Genomic DNA, 21458 nt, shown 5'->3' on the forward strand with positions numbered 1-21458 from the left:
CTCGATATAGTAGAGGGTCTGCAGGCGTGACTTCACTGTCTAGCTTCTCCTCCAACTGAGTTGACAACATTTAGATGCCTCGTGTCTATATCTTCAGTCTTGTTAGACTGGACTGGTCGGGATTCTGTTTCTTCCCCGCCTCTACACTCCTTCGTCTTTCTTCAGTGTGGTGTTTGTTTGCCGCAGGGTTGCAGGTTGTTAATGGAGGCATTCTGTCCGGTCGATGGGAGCGACGATCACTGTTTGCTCGCACTTCTCTCGGCAGATCCACTTGAGACCTCTTGCTCTTAGGACTATGTCCCACAGACCTCGAGGATTCGGTAATGTCATAACCCATTCTCAACAAGGATTTTGTTTCGTCTTTTAGTAGTGAGTGGACAGATTTTGAGGCCAAATAGAGATGGGCTACGGACTTTCGGTGTCTCTGGATGGGGTCCACGATAAGTAAGTCGTTGGTTTTGATACCCCTCAGGTTTGGGATAAAGTCAAAGAGTCTCAATACAGAACAACGGTTTAAAATCACATCGTCTTCATTTTCCGGGATCTGTTCCAGCTTAAGGATCCACCTCTTCTTTTCAGGATTTTTCTCCACCCTGTTATATTGATCTGTTCTTGTTACATAGTGAACTTTATCCCAGTGTTTAGAAGAAACAGAGTGTTGAGTTGCTGGTTTGTGAAGAGGGAGATCTCTCGTGTTAGCGGGACTGTTGTTCTCTTTTTTTGAGATGTGTTCTTTCCTTTGTTTTACCGATGGTTTAGTCTAATTTTCCTTACTGGCAAGTTTCTGTTGCCGATTATCTTTGTCTTCGGACTGTATGTAGAGGCCGAATCTCTTCACCCTACTTTCTTTGATAATTTCTTGCACCGCTCCTCCAGTGTCAAGAATCCACCGACTTCTGGCTCCTCCCCTATCCCATCGATAGAGAGACTAGACTGATGTGTTGTCTGAGTCGGAGGAACGGGTGGAGTTGAAGGGTTTTCATCACCTCTTTTTCCCTCGGCCATATGTTGGCTCAGATTCATCATGTCATCGTCTTCTAGAAAGTCTTCTACTGACTTTGGGGAGGCGGCAGCCCGCAGAGTGACAGCTCCATCCATCTTCGAGTTGACAGCCACCTCCTGTTCTCCCAGCACAAATTTGAGCTCTTGCTTGTTGGTTAAAGTTGTTAGACCCTTGATCAAGCAAGTTTTATAAAAACGGGTTCTAAAGGTTTTTCAATGTCCGATGTCAAGGTCGATGTTGGTTTGATTTTAATGACACTCTTGTGCCTTTCTCTTATGGATTTTGCTTGTTCTGACCAGTGGTCAATTGTATCACCGGGGGACTTTCTCTGTTGATTATTATTGCGTCAGATGTAATAGAGTCCTTTACATTACGGACATAAGGTCCCAATGGAATATTTACTCTTGCACCCTTCCTTGGTTTGGCTTTGGTCAGATCAATCGTGGTTTCTGTTTGTGTACTAATGTACTTGTTCACTTCCATGCTGGTTGGCAAGGTTGTCGTAGCTACTGAGGAAGAATAGGACTCCCTCCCCGTAGGAATAGGGGAGACGTCTGTTTTTCCCCTTGCCATAATGTGAGCGTCCAGGAAAATTTATTTGCTATTGATCATCGCTTGTATTGTCGTGTGGTCTTTTTAAATTGTCACTGTTGGCTTCATATAGTTTTATGAAGGGAGCTAGAGCTATTGTGACCACCGCCATTATAGAAAGCATGTCTACTTTCTTTGCTGGTGTTTCGGTAGTTGTCAAATTTGAAGAGGTTGAAGGTCTAGCTTTCAATGGCGTCTCCATAAGCAAAGATTGTCTTGAAGGACGATGAGTACTCAATGGACACGGAGAGCCCAATGAGTGTCGTCGGTTGGCATGGCTGTTGGCAGATTTGCATGACAGGTGGGTAGAAGGTTTACTTTTTCTTGTCGCTAGTTTCTTGCCTTATTTGGGGTGACTCAAGGAGAGGTCTCCCATAGCTCTCACTGGATTTAAGGTCCCGCTTCCAGTTGTAGTTGGTTGAGGCGGAGGACTCATATATCTAGGGCTGCTGTTTTCATCATATGTTGGTACTTCTTCGCTGGGTGATATTAGATTTTTATCATTTGATACCGCAACCAAAGTGAGGTCCTCCCCGTTTTATGCTGTCGCAGGGTTTATAGTAGTTGGATCCCTTTCTTTATCGTGAAAGGCTGAGGTGGGTGGCGTGGTTACCGGGGCACACCCCGTGTTGGGATCCCTCTCAATCCTACTTTCAAGACAGTCATTTGCCCCAGCCCCCCCTTTTGGACTTGATCTAATGAGGTTTTTGAGGAGTCCGAAAGAGGGCTCTGCAGTGAGAGTATAGCTGGCTCATCGATTCTGCGACATTTAGGAAGCGGCCAGCATTCCTTGAATGCCTGGAGGATTTCAGCATCCGAAAGCTCTTCTCTGTGTGTTTTGACAGATTTGAGGCGGGATTGGAAGTTTGGAAGTAGTTTAAGTGAGTAAGCTTCTCTGTCTCTCTGATGTTACAGGTTTTTTTTTTGGGAGCTTCCCCGCTTTCTCCTGGTTGTAAACGCTGCGTTTATGGCACTTTGCTGCCTTTTCCTCTTTACACCTTTAGTGCAATCTGAGGTAGGCGGATTTGACAGGTCTAATTCCAACACAAGCCTCTCCGGGCTCACTAAACGATGAATATCGTCACGGTGCCAGTGTGGTGAATGAACCAGGGCTTCCACCAACACAACGCAGCCTACCCACCCCTCATTGTTGCTGAGGGGCGGAGTCCGCGATGGTGGCAGCGCCCCCTCCTGATCTTCCGCAGTCTCGTCAGCCGCCGCCTCTTCACTGCAGGACTCCCTCTCTTCCCTCAATGCACCCGGAGTCCCCAGAGCACCCCTTGCACATGGGGCCCAACTTGCTAACGAAGCCCCCCCCTCCAGCGCCGCGGCCACAACGACGGCTGGACCTGCTCCGCCCGCCGTGAAGCCCAGCTGCCCCTCACTTTGTTCGGCTTCCAAAGTAAGTGACACCGAGCCACACACGGAGGGTTGGCAGAGAGGGTTGCATGTGGGCACTCTGGATCCACATTGACCCCCCCAGAGGCCACGGTCGATTGAGTGGCTTCTAGAGCTCCTAATGTTGGTGTTGAAGTTGATGCATAATTAGGGGTTGGGACGTCGTATAACCTGGATGAATGTTCTGATAAGTGTTCGGTGAGTTTTGAATTTGGTGAAAGCACGTCATGTCTATATATCGGTTGATTCCGCTCACCTTTTTTCACGATGGCCGATTTGTTGGTGTTCAGCTGCGAACCCTCCGTTCCCAAACGGGGGCGCAAACTCCTCAGGCGCCTACTTTCCTCTTCTTCGTGGGCAGAGTTAGCAAGAGCCATCCTGTCATGCCAGCCAGGCATGACTGCTCCTGCTCAGCTCCTACTCCGCTCCGCAGAAATCTGGTGGTTTTAGGCACTTTCTCCTCCCACAGCAACGCAGTAGAGACCGTAGACAGATTGCAGGACTGCTCCTACTCAGCTCCTACTCCGTAGTCAGTTTCTTACAATGGGTGAATGGAAATATATGAAGTCTGGATTCCTTTTAAACATGACAGTTATCATGATGCAGATATCACCAAAATTGTCAAAGTCTGTATGTATCATTTCTCTTGCTCTTGCCTTGAAGGCCTTTCTCATTTTATGTACTGTAGGCCTTATTTTTATTAGCTATATAATGTTCTACAGTGCGTGGGCTGGCTACTATTCACCAAGCCATTCTAGAAAAGTGAAACCACAAAGTCTCTAAAGCGACCCAAAGCATAATCAAGAAAAAAAAACTGTGGCAGTTAATGAAGAAATTGATGCTGCCAGGCATCTTCCTAAATGAACTTTAAGAGAAACTATACATGTAAGTAATCAAAGGGAAAGAAGTGTTGAAGCCTGTGTCACAGTTCCATGGCATGCCCCTTGCGTGCATGGAGTGCCTGATCACCGGGGAGTAGAGTCTTCCCTTGCTTCTCTAAGGCATTACTCAGGGTGGATGCCAGTAGGAAGGAAACCAAGGTGAAGATCCAATATCATCCTGTGGCATGTGAGGGCGAATGAGAAAGTGATAATGCCAATAAAAGCATACCCCAATACCACTCAGTTTGTGGGGACATCAAAGAAAAATAAAGGAAAAACATGATGAGCACACACCAGATGCCAATTCCACCAACAGTTAGCTGGGGTATCGGGGGAGAAAAATAAAAGTTAAGGGAAAGGAAAAAGGAGGAAATTAAAAGGGCAATAATCCAATGCCTTTCATAGTTTGTAGGTGTCTATAAGGGGAAAATATATTTTGCGAAAATAAGAAAAGGAAAACAGAGAGAGAAAAAGTCTACCCAAAGCCACCCACTGCCAGGGCGTGTCAATTCAAGCAGAGAAAACGCGAATAAAAGCATTTTCCATTTATTAACCCACTCTTTGCCCTCGCTCATGAGGCGCTGCGAGGATCCCGTTCATACCTATCACTTGCTACAGAGTGGTTTGAAATAATAAGCCAGCTGTGGGAGATAATACTTGGTTGAAAGTTGTTCAATCTATGGAAAAGCCACATCAGTATGTTGGTTTATAATGTTTGTTCTTATTTCTGAAATGTATGCAAATGTTTAACTAAGGATAATATAACAAAGCACGGAAAGAAAAAGTTGCCATATGGCAGTGTTACTGTGGATTTGTAACTGAGAAAACAATAGGACTCTCTGTGGTCATTGTCAGGGGACATTGTGATTTCCCAAACGTTATTATTAGCAGTGCTCCATACACACTGATACCCAGGATCAGGCCCCCTGGAGATGCCACTGCAGTGGTGAGGTAGCCATCTGCTGCATATTTTCAAAGAACTCAGGTCTACAAACTTGATAAGAATGCATGCTGCCAAACACTAGTGAATTGATGGCCTAAGCAACTTGCCAGTGCCGGTTTTTCATTTTGGTGATGAGAGAAAGTTTGAATCATGGCTCTGTCACAGGTGCTTTACCATTGAGCACATTATGATGCAGTGACTTCGGGGAGCTCGATAGAAACTGGGTGGTCTTCTGCTGGATGTCCTGTAGGCCTTGGCAGCACGGTAGTGGCTGAGAATCTGTAGGGGTTTGTGAAGCCTTTGATCAAAGCAAATAGGTCTTGCTGTCTTCTGGACAATGCTTTAATCTTGTGTAGCCCCTGGTTTTATGGCCCTGGCCGAGGGTGCACCATTCTAACCTTAACCCAGGCCAGTAACGGGCTACACTGGAACCACCCCACCATCCCAGAGCAGCTGATCTAGTGAGGCGCTAGCAACCTGTGATTTAAGATGTCAGTACAGGTTCCTGGTCTAAAATAAGGCACAGTAAACAAGAGGGGGAGTTTTTACAATTCAGGCTTTTATCTATGCAACCTTCACTTTAGTACACTTTCTTACATCCAGTGGCGTAACACAAAATGTGGGGGCCCCCCTGCGAGCTGAGGGCCCCCCCACTCGGCAACAAATCACAGGTCCCGCCACACTCTGGGCCGGCCTAGATTGTCACGCTTGAGCAATATACACAAACGTGCTGCTGAAGGGGTGTGCCACACACTGCACTAGGAGAAAGATATAAATATGTATTTTAATGCAATATACAGCACACCTTCTGAGAAAAATTGACTATAAAGCCACAGTGTTTGCAATTGTTTTGTAGGGTAAGACTGTTCCAATACATGTAAATCACCAACAGTGCACAGGAACATTAATGCTTTGCTATTAAAAATGCTATGCCACAATGAAAACATGTCCAACTGGCTGCACAATGTAGGCCAGTGTAGACACGTAATAACATTACAGTAAAGCATGCCAGGCCACATTTAGACATACATAGACTGGTTGCACCAAAATGCCAGTCAAAGCAATAACACTCATCAAGAAGAGAGCACATATTAAAGCCTGCATCTCCGCGGCCTCTTCAACACGGCCAAACTCTTTAAAGTCTGCAAGGAAGTGGTCAATCCTGTTGTGGTCTCTTCCTCTCTTGTTCCCTCCAAGGCCCTCTGTACGGCTCTCCGCTAAATCTCAGGACATCCTGTCCTCTATCTCCTCTTCCTCTCCCTCTTCCTCTCTCTGCCCCCTTCGGCCATCTCTACCTCTCCCCCTCCATTTTCTTCTTTGTCTCTGACAACACCTGACAAGGTTTCTAGACAAGTCCGATCTATGAAAGCGTTGTCTAAACCGGTGCTCCCCTGCTCCTCCAGAACCATCAAGGACCATATTGACACCCTTGCTGCAGCCTTGGCCGATTTCTGTAATCACTCTTTAGCCACTGCAATGTTTCCCTCTCCCCTTAAGCACTCCCTTGTGCACCCACTCCTCAAGAAGCCGTCTGCTGATCCTACCTGCCCGGAAAACTATTGCCCAATCTTCATCACCCCTTTCTTAGGCAAACTCTTGGAAAAGCTTGCCATCTCCCAGCTTACTCTCTACACTGAATATGTTGGTTATCTCCATGACCAGCAGTCTGGCTTCAGAGCTGCCAGAGGCATTGAAACTGCTCTTCTGAACACCTGTGAAGATCTGCTCTCTAACCTTGATTCCAGCATTCTTTCTATCCTCACCCTCCTTCTTTCCTCTGCTTTCAACACGGTCAACAACGCCATCCTGATCAATCGACTCTGTGAGAACCTGGGCATCACAGACCAGGCCCTGGAGTGACTGACCTCCTTCCTCTTGGATCGCCCCCGCCCTCCCAGATCCAAACTGGTCCCAATCTCTCTGCCACCTCTCTGCCTGTGACGTTCCCCAAGGCTCTATACTCTCACCCTGGTTTTTCAACCTCCACTTGGCCCCTTTGGCCCACCTGATCTCTACCTTCTCCTCAAACTTTCAGTGTTATGTGGATGACTCTGCTTTCCTTCAGGCTCCCCTCAGCCTCCTCTCCTCTCTTGCTCATTCCTGACAGTCTATCCGCGATTCAGGATTGGTGCGCCTCCAACGATCTCTGCCTTAATGCCAGTAAGACGGAGATCCTTCTCATTGGGACCCCGGCACCAGCTTTCCCTCTCTCACTCTGGCCGACCGCCTTGGGCCCTCTTCCTTCACCTTCCTGCGAGGCAAAAAACCTTGGTATCCTCTTCTATGCCACTCTCTCTTTCTCTCCTCACATCTCGGATGACACCAAGAAGTTCCACTACAATCTGCTCCTCCTCAAAGGGACTCTTCCCTTTCTCACTTTCCCCTGGAAGCTCACTGTCTCCAGAGCCCCGGTTCTCTTTAGGTTGGACTGCTACAATAGCCACTTTCTCATTCTGCCTTCCTCTACTCTCCGTCATCTGCAACTAATCCAGAACAAGAATGCAAGGCTTATCATTGGCCTCAAGCCCAGGGATCATATCTCTCCAGCCCTGAAATCTCTCCACTGACTCCCGGTGGCTGCAAACATCAAGTTCAAGACCCTTTGCATTGTCCACAAGTATTTCTGGGGTAGGGGCCCACACTACATCCAAAGCTCTCTTCCAAAATACCTTCCTTCTCGAGCCCTTCGCTCATCTACCTCCAACTCTCTAAGGGTTAGATGCTTCTCCAGGCAGATAGTGGGGGTAGATCTCTCTCCTCTGCTGGTGCTTCCCTCTGGAATGGCCTCCCTGCCCCTTCAAACTTGAGCCAGACCATCTGAAGTTTCGGAAGCAGCTCAAAACTTTCCTTTTCTCCTCTGCTTTCTCTCTCTTCCTCCCCTGCTGACCTACCTGTCTGCTGCTTTTCTGACCAGTTGCTTGCATACCCTCAGAGTCTGTATGAGTCCAGGCTCTTTCTTGATCGGTCCCCCTTACACTGTCTCCGTGCCTATCATGCACTTAGGGACTGTAACTGTAACCCTGCAGCCCCTTGTTCTCCTTGCACTACCCATAGCTGCGCTGCACCTGGCTGCACTTACTCAGAGCATCGCAGCCCTGTTTTCCCCTCCCCTCTCCCTTGCACTTCCCCCCTCCCTTTCCTCTTGCACCTATTGTTCTCACAGTGACACAAGGCCTAGTGAGACGTTTGTCTTGTCCTCGCTGATCTTCCCTCCCTTGTCTTGTCACGCATAGAAACACTTGTGTACAGGCGCGTTATAAATGATTTTTATCATATCATTTTATCACAAAAGCCCAGAAAAATATACAATGCAGCAGAAATGGCTAGACGGCAGGACCCAAATGCCAATCTAGCCAGGTAATTACACTTAGCGGGACTGCTTTATCAGAAATTCCCAGTTAAAAGAAAGTCATACCAAACTGAGGAATGACTAGACTGGCTGCACCAAAATGCCTCTCTAGCCACTAATACCACATATCGTGCCTGCTTAACCTGGACATGGACAACCATTATAATTTATTGCACAATCCTGCCCCCCCCCACACCTCCCCTCTCCCTCCCACCCCAACCTCCTAAATCAGTTCATTGGCCAAGAATTACCTCCACGTCACTCTTCCTTGTCCCAGAGTTTACGTATGAGGCTCCTTGCCTCATAGGTAAGTACTGGGATGAGGAGGAGTGGGACTAGGAGTAATAACGATTACAGGTAGCTAAGTCAGGCACTACCTCCATGTACCTCTACCTCATCCCAGTGCTTGTTTAGGAGGCAGAGTACACAAGTACTGCCTTATACATAAGTACTGGGACGAGGAAGAATAGGGCTAGGAGTAATCAAGGCATTAAACACAAGCAGTGGCACACCACCATTGAGTTGACTGGGCTTCATCACTCCACCCACCCCCTGACATTTTGGGCTATGTTGACTCGACCTGGCTGACCTTTAGAGCAGTTGCCGAACAGAACGGGACACAGATGTTAAACGGTACCTGGGTTTTACTGTTAATAAGGGCGCAGCAATTACCAACGTAAAGCATTTCACTGTTTGTACCTGCATTCAAATGCCACATTTTTTAGGCAATTGAAATCGCGATGTGGGTCTAGTACTTGCGTGCAAGGGGAGTGATTGGAAGGGTAGAGAGGGAATAGGAGACTTAAAGGAGAGAGTTAACTGCTTGTAACATTGAAGCTGCACTAGAATAGTCTCATTAAAACGTGTAAAGAAGTTAGATGCCCCCACACAAATAAGTTTGCCCCTCCCCACCACCCGTAAAGTTAGCGTCTCTCCAAACATTTGAAGGGTTAGCCCCCCGAAATGCAGGTTTTGTTGTGCCCCTATACACAAGCACACACACCATTCACCATATACACACCCAGCCATCCATACATTTAAGTGTGCACTCTTTCACCATACATGCACACCCAGGCAGCCATCCATACATTTGTGTGCACCCTTTCACCATACACTCACACAGGCAGCCACCTATACATTAAGTGTGCACCCTTTCACCATACACTCACACACGCACACGTCATGGGGTTGAGGGGAGCCCTATTACTTCAAAAAGAAATTGGGGCTCATTACGGGTCCGGCGGTAACCGTGCCGGCGGGTTGCCACCAGCCCTGTAAAAAATTACCAGAGCCTGACTTCCCGGTGCCACCTGGCTCTTCCAAATCCGGCGGCTGGGAATTCAGGCACCTGTAATTTCGGTAATCCCCATTCCCTTGGAGTCCCATAGGACTCCATGGGATTGGGGACACGGAAGCACTGCCTACCGTTGCCGCTGCGGCCGGCAGGGTCAGTCCTGTCGGGCACAGCGGCCCCAGCAGGTAGGTTCTGGCCCGGTATGGTCACAATGAGCCCCATTGTTTCTTTCTTCATTAAGAAATTATTCAGTTAAGGAGGTAACCATAACGGAAATAATTTCTTTATGAAGGCAGAGTGACTTCAAAAATAAACTATTTATTTTTGAAGTCATAGGGCTCCCCACCACCCCATGACATGCAGCCCTCCAGCCTAGGGTCTTCCATGTCAAGGGTTGGGGGAAGCCCTCAACCTTCAAAAAGAAAGTTTCTTTTGTAGTCACTCTGCCTTCATAAAGAAATAATTTCTGTTGCAGAAATTATTTGTTTATTAATTTAGAGTGAATTCAAAACGAAACTTATTATTTTTTCTTTTTTCTTCAAGTGTGGCCTCCTCCCAGGACATGTGCTGGCGGGGGCCCCCGCGCTGCGGGGGCCCCTGTTACGCCAGTGCTTACATCCAATATCAGCCCTGTTTCATAATCTCATTCAGTGTTTGTTACTACCATATTTTAGAGTTGTAGATACTTTTCCATAGCAACTCCTCTCCATTTGAACTTTGAACAAGTTCCTAATCACACATAACCTGGTCTCCCCGTCCAATGAAATATTTCCCCTTTCTTCCATTACGTCTGACCATCTATTGCTTTCAACAACATAGGCAGCTACAGACTAAACTTGACATGTCCACAAATCCACAGTTCCTTAGTTTATGGTTCTTCTTGTCTGTCTCCATTCTTTTTACCTTTGTAGACTTTCCCCCACATTTGCTGCGGGTGGCTAGCATGGGATAAAGAATGCCCTTCAGGGGATAGTCCATGCCATGTGTGCACGTGTGTTTTCCTCTGTGACATGTGTTGACAAATAAGGCCTTATGGAGCCATGTCAATTTCCTCCGTGGGAGTGGTTGTTCCATGGGGTTTTGACAGCCCTCTTCTGTTCCTCCGTGGTGGTGCTGAAATGTTCTCAGGGCTTGTGAAGCTCTTCATTTTTCCTCTGTGATGGTGCTCCCTTAGTCCTTGGCCCGTTAACAGGCACTGTGGGTGTGTTCTTTGAAGTGCTCTGCCCTGGTCTTCCAGATCACCAACTCTACCCATCACCTGTGGAGTCCTGTAAGGATCCATGCTGTTCCCCCATGATATTCAGTTGTCTGAGGATGTCCTATTGAATGATATATGCAGTTTATGCTGGTATTCTCTGCATAGGGATATGCTTGTAAGGTCTGTTAAGGAAAGTAGGCCCTGTTCTCACTACACACTTTCAGGTCAGCCGTAACACCCTGGCTATATTTATGGGTATAGTATTGTATTCCGGCACTGGCACATTCTTTCTGTAAACGGGCCCTCAAACGTCATTCACTCATGAACGAGACGGAGGCCAGGAGCTGCGTGGAGCTGCGTGGAGAGTGCATCTTTTCTCTCCGCTTCACACACCAGGAACCGATGGTCCGTAACTGCCCCAGGCCCTCCCCACCCCACCACCCCGGATCCCGTGACATGGGGTGAACTCAACATCACAATGGGCACTCTCAATTATGTTGCAGGACACTTATTTATTTATTTTTTAAGCGCTCACAAAGCCCGCGGGCATCGAGGTGCTGTTGTCTGTTTTTTAGTTGCGTAATTGTTTTTGTCTTAGTTGCGTATTTAACGCTTAAACTCCCAGAGGTTTCTAAGCGCGGACCAGGGGATCGAATCCTCCTGGCCACTTGTGAGGGTGACAATAGTATCCTTCAGTACCAACATGCCAGAGGATACATCTCTCCCTAGTTCAATCCCCTCAGCATCTTCATCCCATCTTTTCTTGCACACAATCTATGAGCTTTTAATTCTTCTGCATTTGTCTTATCCCTCAATTGTGCTCTGCCTTCTCTTGCTGAATTCTCATCTCTTTTGCTTAATAGCACAGCTACCTCTAAAATATGGTCTCCAGCCTACTCTTGACAATGGTCTAGACGCTAAGCCTCCTCAACAATTGCTTACACCTGCCCTTCGCCTTCTACACTGCATGTTCCGTCACATTGAACACCAATGGAAGAGATCCAACTGTGCCCTTGACCTAGACTCCCTATCTTATTTTCACACTCTTTATGATAGCTCACTTCTACTAGCAAAACAACAATGCTATTCTGATCGTCCGACTAAGCTTTCTTCGTGCCATGTGCTGATGGTTCTTTGTCCTTTTGCCGACATGAATTCCCTCAAATTAATTTACTTTGACAGAATTCCACTGACAAAACTCAATGATGTTTTTTTATTATTGGGGGTGGGGGGATTATTCCCCAAGCCTCCCCTTTCCCAACACTAATCATCCTTCCCTTGTCTGGTGATTATCAACTTGCCCCTCTCTGATCTGTTTTGATTCACTTATTTATAAGGGTCTTCATTCTTTTGACTCTAGTCTCTAATTCCATTTTCTATGCATCGTATTCAAATGTCGGTACGGGATGGCTCCTCCGTATCTTTCTACTCTAATTCTTGGTATCAGCGTACACTTTCCCTGCGCTCTCAATTACAATTCTTGCTATCTGCACCAAGTCGTCCTTGTGTTCAATCACGCTTTTGTTCCTTTTCTTTTTTGCACCTGAACTATGTCCCTACCACTTACTTTTCTTCTATCCATACTCATCTCAAAATATACTTTCTTTGTTCTTCATAAAACTGATATTACCATTTATTATGGCTGCATTTAATTTGGTACTGTTTTATATATTGTTGTTCAGTGCTTTGACAATAGGCTCTATGTAGTCAAAAATGCATACAAAATTACAAATATATGTGATTTCAATGGAGGCACAAAACAAATGGATTGCTAAGGAATCTACCTCCCATTTAGAGTCTGCTAAAACAGTCATATTCCATAGGAATCCATCAGTAAATACCATCTGCAAAGCGTCATTTTCAGATAGTATTTACTTTTTGCCAAATTGGAGCAAAAAGGTGAATTGTAAAGGTGATTTTACTCTTCACTTTTACACTACGCTTTGCAAATATTTAAAAGCAAATGCAGTAGACCCAACAGCAGGTTATGTGCTACTGTTAATGGTCCCCTGTACGCAATTTGCACTTAGTATAAAATGACCCTCTTTGAGTGTTATTAAATTTGGTAATATAGTAAACGCTCTGTTGTCTGGCACTAATGAGGGCCCACTGGTGCCGGATAACCAAGTATCTGACTGGCAGTGGGCAGGAAAACAGGGAGAAAAAAAACCTGATGATGGAGCTTCCTGGCCTTTGGCCCCATATTCTATCACTCTACTATCCAGAATCGTAGGTATTGTGAGAAATGAGATGCGGACAAAGAGGACTCATGGTTGTGGTCATAAAAAAGGGGTTGGAAAATGCCTCACGATTCCGTATCTAGGAAGTATTTCCCTACCTCAACTAAAAACTAAGGGGTCTGTACTTTGCCAAGATGTCCAAAGCAAAAATGTGTCCTGTGTCCAAAATCCTATACTGTCTCTCACACTCTAAAACTAACTCTAAGCTTGAAAGGATATTGTCTCTGATTTTCAAAGTGCACAAATGTTCAAATCCAACACAAAAGATATAAATCCAACCAAACAGTTCCAAGTGGACAATGTTCACATTTCCAAGGGTTATATCTGATTCTAGCAAAAACAATTTCAGAGAGGCAATTTTTAATGAAACAAAAACAGTGAAAAATACTTCCCAGCCCCAAACCCCCATTTCCCTATGTGTTTAAGCCCATCCAACCCCATCCCCACCCTGTTTATCCCCATACCCCACCACATCTATGTTTCTATACATATTGTGTGATTTTTGCACTGTTTTAGTTTTGTTATAAATTTCCTCTCTGTAATTGTTTTCTCTGTAATCACTGGATACAGTACCAGGGAATGGCTGCCTTCCCCAGATTCCTTTCAAACGAATACGACAATTTGAAACAAAGGTGTGTTCACAGTTCTCGAGGAAATGGTTCCCTTCCCCAGGTTTCTCTCTACATTAAAGACAGTTCACAATCCCAAGGGCATGTATCCTCCTTGGGATTCTCTATTCAGTTTCTTCCAATTTGGTTGCTGGTTGCAGACTCACAGGTCACCTGGTATACTGTCCTGCCAGGCTCTTTTCCACATTAACAACAATTTAAACTCCCTAGTGCATTGATCTTCCTTTAGGTTCTTCTTTTACTGTAACTTCTTACACACACGTGGCTTTACCTGGCATACACTCCAACCAGGACTTTTATACAGTCTTTCAAACACTTGACTCATGGTTCCTTCCAAACACTTGGTTTTGCTTGGTATATTCCCCTGCCAGGACATCTACACAATTACTTTCAAGCACTTAGTTTTGCCTGGTATACTCTCCTGCCAGGACTTGTATGCAGTTACTTTTCCTTTGATCCATGAAATTATATTTGTGCAATATTGGCTTATTGGGCCTTGATTGATAAAGTTTGTTTCAATATTCACTTCTTTCACATGTTGGGTCTCTGCCCCTCTTTGAAGACTATTCGCATTTACTTTGCTTTCTCTCCTGTGGTATGGGTTCTGCGTCCCATTCGTAGTATGGTTCACAAATATATGAATCTCTTCACAGGCTTCACTTTGTGTCTGTTGCGTTGCCTTCATAAAACAGCACACACTTTTAGGCAGCTCGATAACCCATCTTCCCTGGGCTTAATGGGTGCTTTCAGTCTCCCTCACGTTTCCCCACTTCTATGCCTTTCAATTTGCTGGCTCGGCGTGCATCCCATGAGCCACTGCACCTTCGTCGTGTTCTTCTCTCCTGTGCCCGGTTCCCACTGCCTCGCATTTTTTGGGGGGCAGGCTTTCTGCATTACAGCTTCTCTTTCTACCTCTGAGATTCACCTCCAAACTGCCTCCCACGGCACGCTTCCTTTCAGCATTCTGACCAGTGTCAGCACAGGTCATGGCTACAACTCAGCCTCTGCAGCTTTTCCCTCTGTCTATCAGCTGTGGCAGATTTAAAGTTCCTGGCATGATTGAACAACTTGCAAAGACTAGACCGCTGTGTTGGTTTACCTAGTCATTATCATTGCTCAATCTCTGTTTCTCATCTCAGTTGTTACCATACTATTCCTTTGTGATGTTGAGGAAGCCGACGTTGAAATTCATTGGGAGTAATCATCACTACTCCTTCCTCTTTCTCATCTCAGTGGTTGATCCACTATTCCTTGTGTAATGCTGGACAATACTGGAAGTATACCTAATAAGTGGTTGAGGGAGAGTGTTACAATATGCCATCAGGGCATGAGGAATGGAGGGAACATCCCTGAAAGGGAATGGGTGGAATATGACATCTCCAATTATGTTGTGCCATCCCCCGACGGTTGCCTCCGCCCAGGTGGTCCTCCCTCATATCGCAACCCCCAGGGTCAGGATCAGGTTGCAGCTGCTGTCCTCTGACCTCATGGGGAGAGGCTACCCAGGCATAGGAGTGATGACATCATCAGATTCATTACAGTATCCAGCCGCAAAAAATCATTAACTAGCATTTTATCAACTAGATCAGTACTAGAAACTATTCTGGAGTTTCTATGACCTCGCCATGTCAGTCCGTGCCATACTACATACTCACTCTCCCTGCTCTCCCCACTGCACTTTATGGTCCCCTCCTACCTAAGATTTCTCTCGCCTACTGCCTCGTGGGCCCATCCTGCTCCTGCTCTTGGCTCACTTCGTCTGCACCGCTCATCAATGGGCACATCAACAAAGAATGTACACCACTGGAAGGCCATTCTCACTAGCACCTGGCACCACAGCCCAGTCCGAATAGTCATCGGTTGCCCGGACCTTCTGGGCAACATGGGATGTTATGATCCTGAGATAGTCATCCTTACGCGCTCTCGCTTCGCTCAGGCATATGAGTCGGGCTTGCAGGCTCATATCATACCATCTTGCCCGCAACTCCAGGCAATATTTCTTAACTATTATACTGCTTACAAGCAGAAATATTCAAAAATGGGGCGCCTTGTGAAATCTTGATATTATGATCATGGTTTAGCGACCATTGCAGACCCTCAGTTTAACGATTTTTGGTTCCACTTTGGGCATCTTGATGTGTTTCTATCTTATAAGTGCTCTGGGAACTTTTGTTATTGGGACTGGAGAGTCACTGTAAAAACTTCATATAAATACAATACACGGAAAGAAGCTGTCAAACCTGCCTTAAGCAAACCCAGAAAGGGTACTGATGCCCTATTGTGAGCCACGGCAGGGCTACATGGCCATTATCAATGAACTGACAGAGCGGTTTCAACGCAGCCGCAGTGGAACTAATTCTCCAGGCCGATACTTAAGTGTGTTGAAATTCAAATTCTTAGCAGTGTCGTTGTGTTTCTAGATAAAACTGCTAGTGTCCCTGAAATGATGCTTGTATCTCTGAGTCAGATACTCATGACCTCTTGGTTAAGCATTTATTTCGCCTAATAAGCTGAATTGTTGAGTTCAGCAAATGTGACTGGATGACCTAATGACTCAGATATGTGCGCTCTGGGTTTGTTTTGCTTGATGTTACCTAAAAATAACACAAACTGCTTTGTGTAAATCCTCAGCGTAAAAGTAGAGTGCTAGACAAAATACCCTATCCTTGTTTTCATCTAGTTTGAGTTAAAGTTATCTGTGAGCCAGGGAGGCGGGACTCGGCAAGCAGATGTCTCATTCATGTTTGCGCCATTTGTAAAAAAAAAAAAAAAAAATGCAACTAAAAAACAAAGGGCTGATTTACAAAGATTACATTGTCTTTCACAACAGACATCAGCGGTCATTTGGGACAAAGTGCCTTTTCATGCGACTACGTGCGCAGAATGTGCTTGGAAATTTATGGGACCCTTATAAAGGAAATTTGCATGCAGCATTTGCTCACGTCTCATCTGCCAATGGCTAGGTCAGGTGACGCAGATCAGACTCCCAAAAAGGCTCTTGAGAATTGCCCCTGTTAATGCGATGTGTTCTGACCTTGGATACCTGGCTACATGCCTTCTGGTCATACTGAGGCTCAGGTGTGTTGCTAGGTCTGGAAAAGATCCGGGGCTACTCTAATGTCGGGACTCAGGGCTATCTAGCATTTTGGTTGTACACCTGAGATTCTATCAACTGTCTACAACCAAAAGACCAGGGGCTATAGCCCAGTCATGCACCCCATTCACCCCAGCAACGCCTCTGCTGAGGCTAATTGAGTATAATTCCCCTCTCTCCAGCCACATCTGGACATGGTCATTTGAAAAACAGAGGAAATCTGAACAAATCCTTGTTTTATCCTTTGACAATCAGTACATGTTTAAGTGAGATGTTCTTATTTATGGGGGTATATACCCTGGTGGTTCCCCTTTCCACTTGGAGTGACCAAGGGTAGAGCTTAGTCTGCTACTCCACTTCGTCAACCACCCAACTCCAAGGACATGCAGGGTTTGCATAGGCATACTTTTCAAACATGCAGCACAACTCAGTTTGCATATGCTCAAGGTGCACTTTCTATGGGCTTGCGTATGTTGGGAAGTCCCTCCTGTATGCACGGGAAAGAGTAGTGATATATCAGAGGGGAGTCTGCGTCCACTAAAACAAAGATGCATTAGCCAGTGTGCATTTTCAGAGACTACCCAATTGTGCCATTAGTCAGGGTGTGGTAAGGGGTATCCTGGTCTAAAGCTGTCTCAAAGGGGGTGTTGTGGTAGCGGAATGGGGGCACCAAATCATCAAGGGGGTATTCCTTCTATTCAAATAGGTTGAAAGAAGATGTGTATTTGGTGTCTGATGCATAGGACACAATGTAAACGCCCTATCCTTCATTTATTGGACTTGTATGCTTAAACTCTGTGTGAACAAACACTACACATGTGTTTTTCTCTTTAAAACGGACAACAACGGAACTTTCATTAAATATTGGTATGTTTCCTTTTTGAAATGTGTTGGTGAAGCAGTAACAAGCCATGCTTTGGAATAGTTTATGCGACAACCCGGAATTTTACAACCCCCCTCTTCCCTTTCCTGCTCACTTGGAATATGGGTACGAATAGTATTCCCACAGAGCACGGCTTAGTGCATTTCTCTAGCTAAGGTTTCAGAAAGTAGCACGCAAAGATAAAGTATATTAGCATACAGGCTATGTCTGCTTATTTTAAGGATGCGTGCAGGTTAATGGAAACTTCCAAGACCTTACCGGCCGCATCCAGCAACAGCGTGTTTACAGTGAGTGGCAGGAGGTGGTCAAGGGGTGTTCTTACAGTGACATTACTGGCATTTTTAGGCACAACCAACACAAGACTGGTAGAAATAGGAGAGAGGGGTGTTCTTGACTGTTTCAAGTTCGACTTGACTACATTGTTAAGCGTTTATTGTTAATAAGTGTCAATTACCATGCCAGTATGTTTCCCAACACTCAGCCCCTCTAAAAGTGTTTGGCCAAGTTACTATACAATGCTGCATCTATTACAATTCGAAAGAAATCCTTGGGAGCTGGGGGATAACCCTCAACCCCACTCTACTAAAGAGGTATTTACATCCTAAAAAGGTTTCATCAGGTTTACTGTCAGCATGAGCATCCAAGAGCAACAATTGTTATGAAATAAAAAACATCCTTGTGAAAAAAGCCTCACACGCACCTGTTAAGAGGCATTTTGATCCTACAAACTAACGTTACAGTCCTCATGTGTGTAACCCTTGTAAAGAGGTCTGTAAATCCCACTAGGTTTTGAACAGTGTTCTTTTCCTTTTCTGCGGGGGCAGGTCGTCCTTAATGGGCCACATGGCACCGACCCACTAGCCATTATGGAAGAGCCAGAAGCAAGCCTAGTGATATCCTGAGTGCTCCCTAAACTGCAGCGTGCAGCTGAGAGAGTGCTCTTGAACTGTCTTCCGTGCATTAAGCTAAAGTAAGCCAGTGTGCTTGCCTAATGGGCCATGCATGGCCTGGGGGGTTTTGCAGGGTGGAGTACTCAAGCTGAAGTATGTGTGTTGGGAGAGGGGGGATCTCCTGCACCTCCCCTTGCAGAGATGGTGGCTCCACTGCACATGTCAGAAACCAGGGAGCACTCCAGGCTTCCTAGTTGCAGTCTGTGGGGTGAGCGAGAGCCATCGTGTCAGCATGCATCAGGAGTCTCCAGCTTGACCACGGGCAAGGGGGAAAAAGTATGTATGCTATGTGAGATGTCAGTACATACTGTAGTCGCATATGGTTGAATTCATAAATGTATTTTTATGTGAATGAGAATACAGTGTGGATGTTGTAGTATAGTGTTTGGGTGTGTATATGAGTGAATGAGAAAGCAGTGTGACAGTGTGTTAGCAGGAGTATGTGAAAGTGCATGAGAGAAAATGTGAGCCTTTTCCTGTATGTGTGGTCTGAGGGTGAATACAGCAAGAGTGTTGGCGGGCGGGGGGGGGAGCTACAGAGGTCACCCAGTACATGTACACTGGCAAAGCAATTTAACTAGAATTCTTGGCAAAACGAACATGATGAGAGTTCTCATATTGTGGAGGGTGAGCCTACATTGGTGAAACGTGTATGAACAGGGTGGCTTAAATTGGCTTGGCATTTTTTACTGCCATTATCTGCAAATCCAACATGATGAGTGTTGCCCAGGTTGGCTGCAGCCAGCATGGACATGGCAGGGCAAAGCTAGCATGAACATGTTTCTTTATACTGGCATATATTCTGGGCAAGAGCATCAAGAAAAGGTTTGACTTGGTCCATAATGGGCATTTTCATGTGGTACCCTAAAGCCTAGAAAATCAATTGTAAAATGTATGGCTTTTCCCCCACTCTTTGACAGAAAGTGTACTGTAAAAAGCACAATTTTAACAGAATTAAAAACAAATTATCGGGAGGGGGAAGGGCGAATACCCCCCTGCTCCCCCACCTAGCCATGGCGGGTTCAGGCTCACTCGCTATGCTTGGTCGCTCACACACATTCTTGGGAAATGCTTGTGCCACCTCCAATCGAAAAAAATCTCCAACGCCCTTCCTGTGTTTGCGTGTTTAAAAGTGCACAATTCGTCCCAAATGTTTTTTTTAATTGTTTGGTGAGACATCCTACTAAACCCTCTTTTAAGGATGGCATTTATATCAGATCAGGTTTTTACAAATGTTACCCATGTCATGTGAATGTAAATGCATCATCCATCCCTAAATCTCCCCCCAAAAAGCAATGTTTTGGGGGAGAGGGGTAGAGGAACTCCCAAGCGCCCACGTGAAAAGGTATTTAAAACATACAACGTTTAGCCTAGCGTTAATGGCTTCAGATGCATTGAAACACAGTTTGTCACTAAATAAACCAAACTCCTAGGGGAAGAACGCTAAGGCCCAATGTGAAGTTATGAAACTACTGTTTATTAATGGAAATAACAAGCCTTATTTGCAATATTAACTTCAATCAGATTGTAATTGGGTTCCCAATCGGTTCGCGAACACCTGAATGCCCATATGTTCAATAGAGGTTCAGCTGTTGCTGACCATTTCGTTTCATACACAAATGTTTCTCATTGGTTACAAAAGGTTGGGGTGTCTCTAACCCAACGATTTGACCTTGGATTAAATTGTGATGTTCAATTCTGAAATGACAACACGAGGGCAAATAATAATGAGTTTTGGTAACACATGGGAATTTCCATTTTACCTTTGTTAACATATTCCCCTGACAAGCTGCTACATCTTTTTTGAATTTAAAGCCAATCTGCTTGTCATTGTGTCATTTTTTAACTAGTCACTGAGGTTTAAAAAAATAATCATAAAAAAAAAATCAGGGGAAAGCTTTAAATACAAACTAAATCAGAAAGGAGATAAGTAGTAGCCCGGTGGACCCCCACAATCCCCAAATTAACTGGTTCAGCCTCACATTGACCCATTTTGACTCCCGGAGTCCTATTCAACAAGAACGTCAATATCCAATGGGCTGTTCTATGGGACACTCTTACCGCCTCAGCAAGACGCTGGAGGAAGATTGTGCGGTGAAGAGTGTCGAAGGCGGATGATGGATTAAGCAACGTCAGAAGCCCTACCCTTCCATGATCAAAAGCGTGAAGGCGAGTTTCACATTATGAAGGGCAAGCAAGGTTCCCCTACTTAGCTGGAATCCGGATTGATAGTCACCAAGAACCTGATTGTTCTCAATGTGCTCCTAAAGCTGCGTACAAGTTATTCTCATCAAGATTTGTAACACAAATGGTACATTTGCTATCGGACAATAATTGCACAATTAGATGGTTCTAATCAAGATCTTTTTTTATTCAGCAGAGTAATTCAGCCCTACTACTTCAGTACATCTGGTGTGGACTTGAAAATATGCAGGAGTGGATGGCCATGATGAGAGAAATGCCACAGATAGTACTCTCTTGCGTTGTGTTCAGAGTCTCCCACCCTCTAGCAAGGAGTATGCCAGCAAGTGCACGAGAAGGAACCACTGAGTCCATGTATATGGGTCAGTTACAGTTTCAGGTTTATTCAGGTGACCTCTGGCTTACTAAAAGAGAGATTTCAGGGTGACTAGCTTCTCAGGGTATACAAGTTTTCAGAATGGACAGGGTATCTGGGTGTGCAAAGCTTCAGGGTGTATGTAATTTTAGGGTGTGCTGGCTTACTTCGGTATGCTGGGTTCCTCAGGGGCAGTTGGGTTCCCACGGTCTACTGGGTCTGAGGGGTTACTCAGGGTCTCAGGCGAGTTCAGGAGCTTGGGATCTCACAGTGGGGCACCGGGTCTCAGGGCGCCAGTGGAGCAGCAAGGCTGGCATGTTCACTGGGGAAAGAGAGAGAGGAAAAGCGAGAGATATGAAATGGGACAAAGTTCAGCAGAGCTTCACCTCAACAGTACAACCCAGCAGTCTCCCCTGACCACGGGCTGAGGTGTACTATTTATCCCTCT

The sequence above is a fragment of the Ambystoma mexicanum genome, chromosome 5p (genome assembly GCF_040938575.1).
Source record: "Ambystoma mexicanum isolate Mex_15411 chromosome 5p, UKY_AmexF1_1, whole genome shotgun sequence".
In the NCBI taxonomy this organism is placed as follows: Eukaryota; Metazoa; Chordata; class Amphibia; order Caudata; family Ambystomatidae; genus Ambystoma; species Ambystoma mexicanum.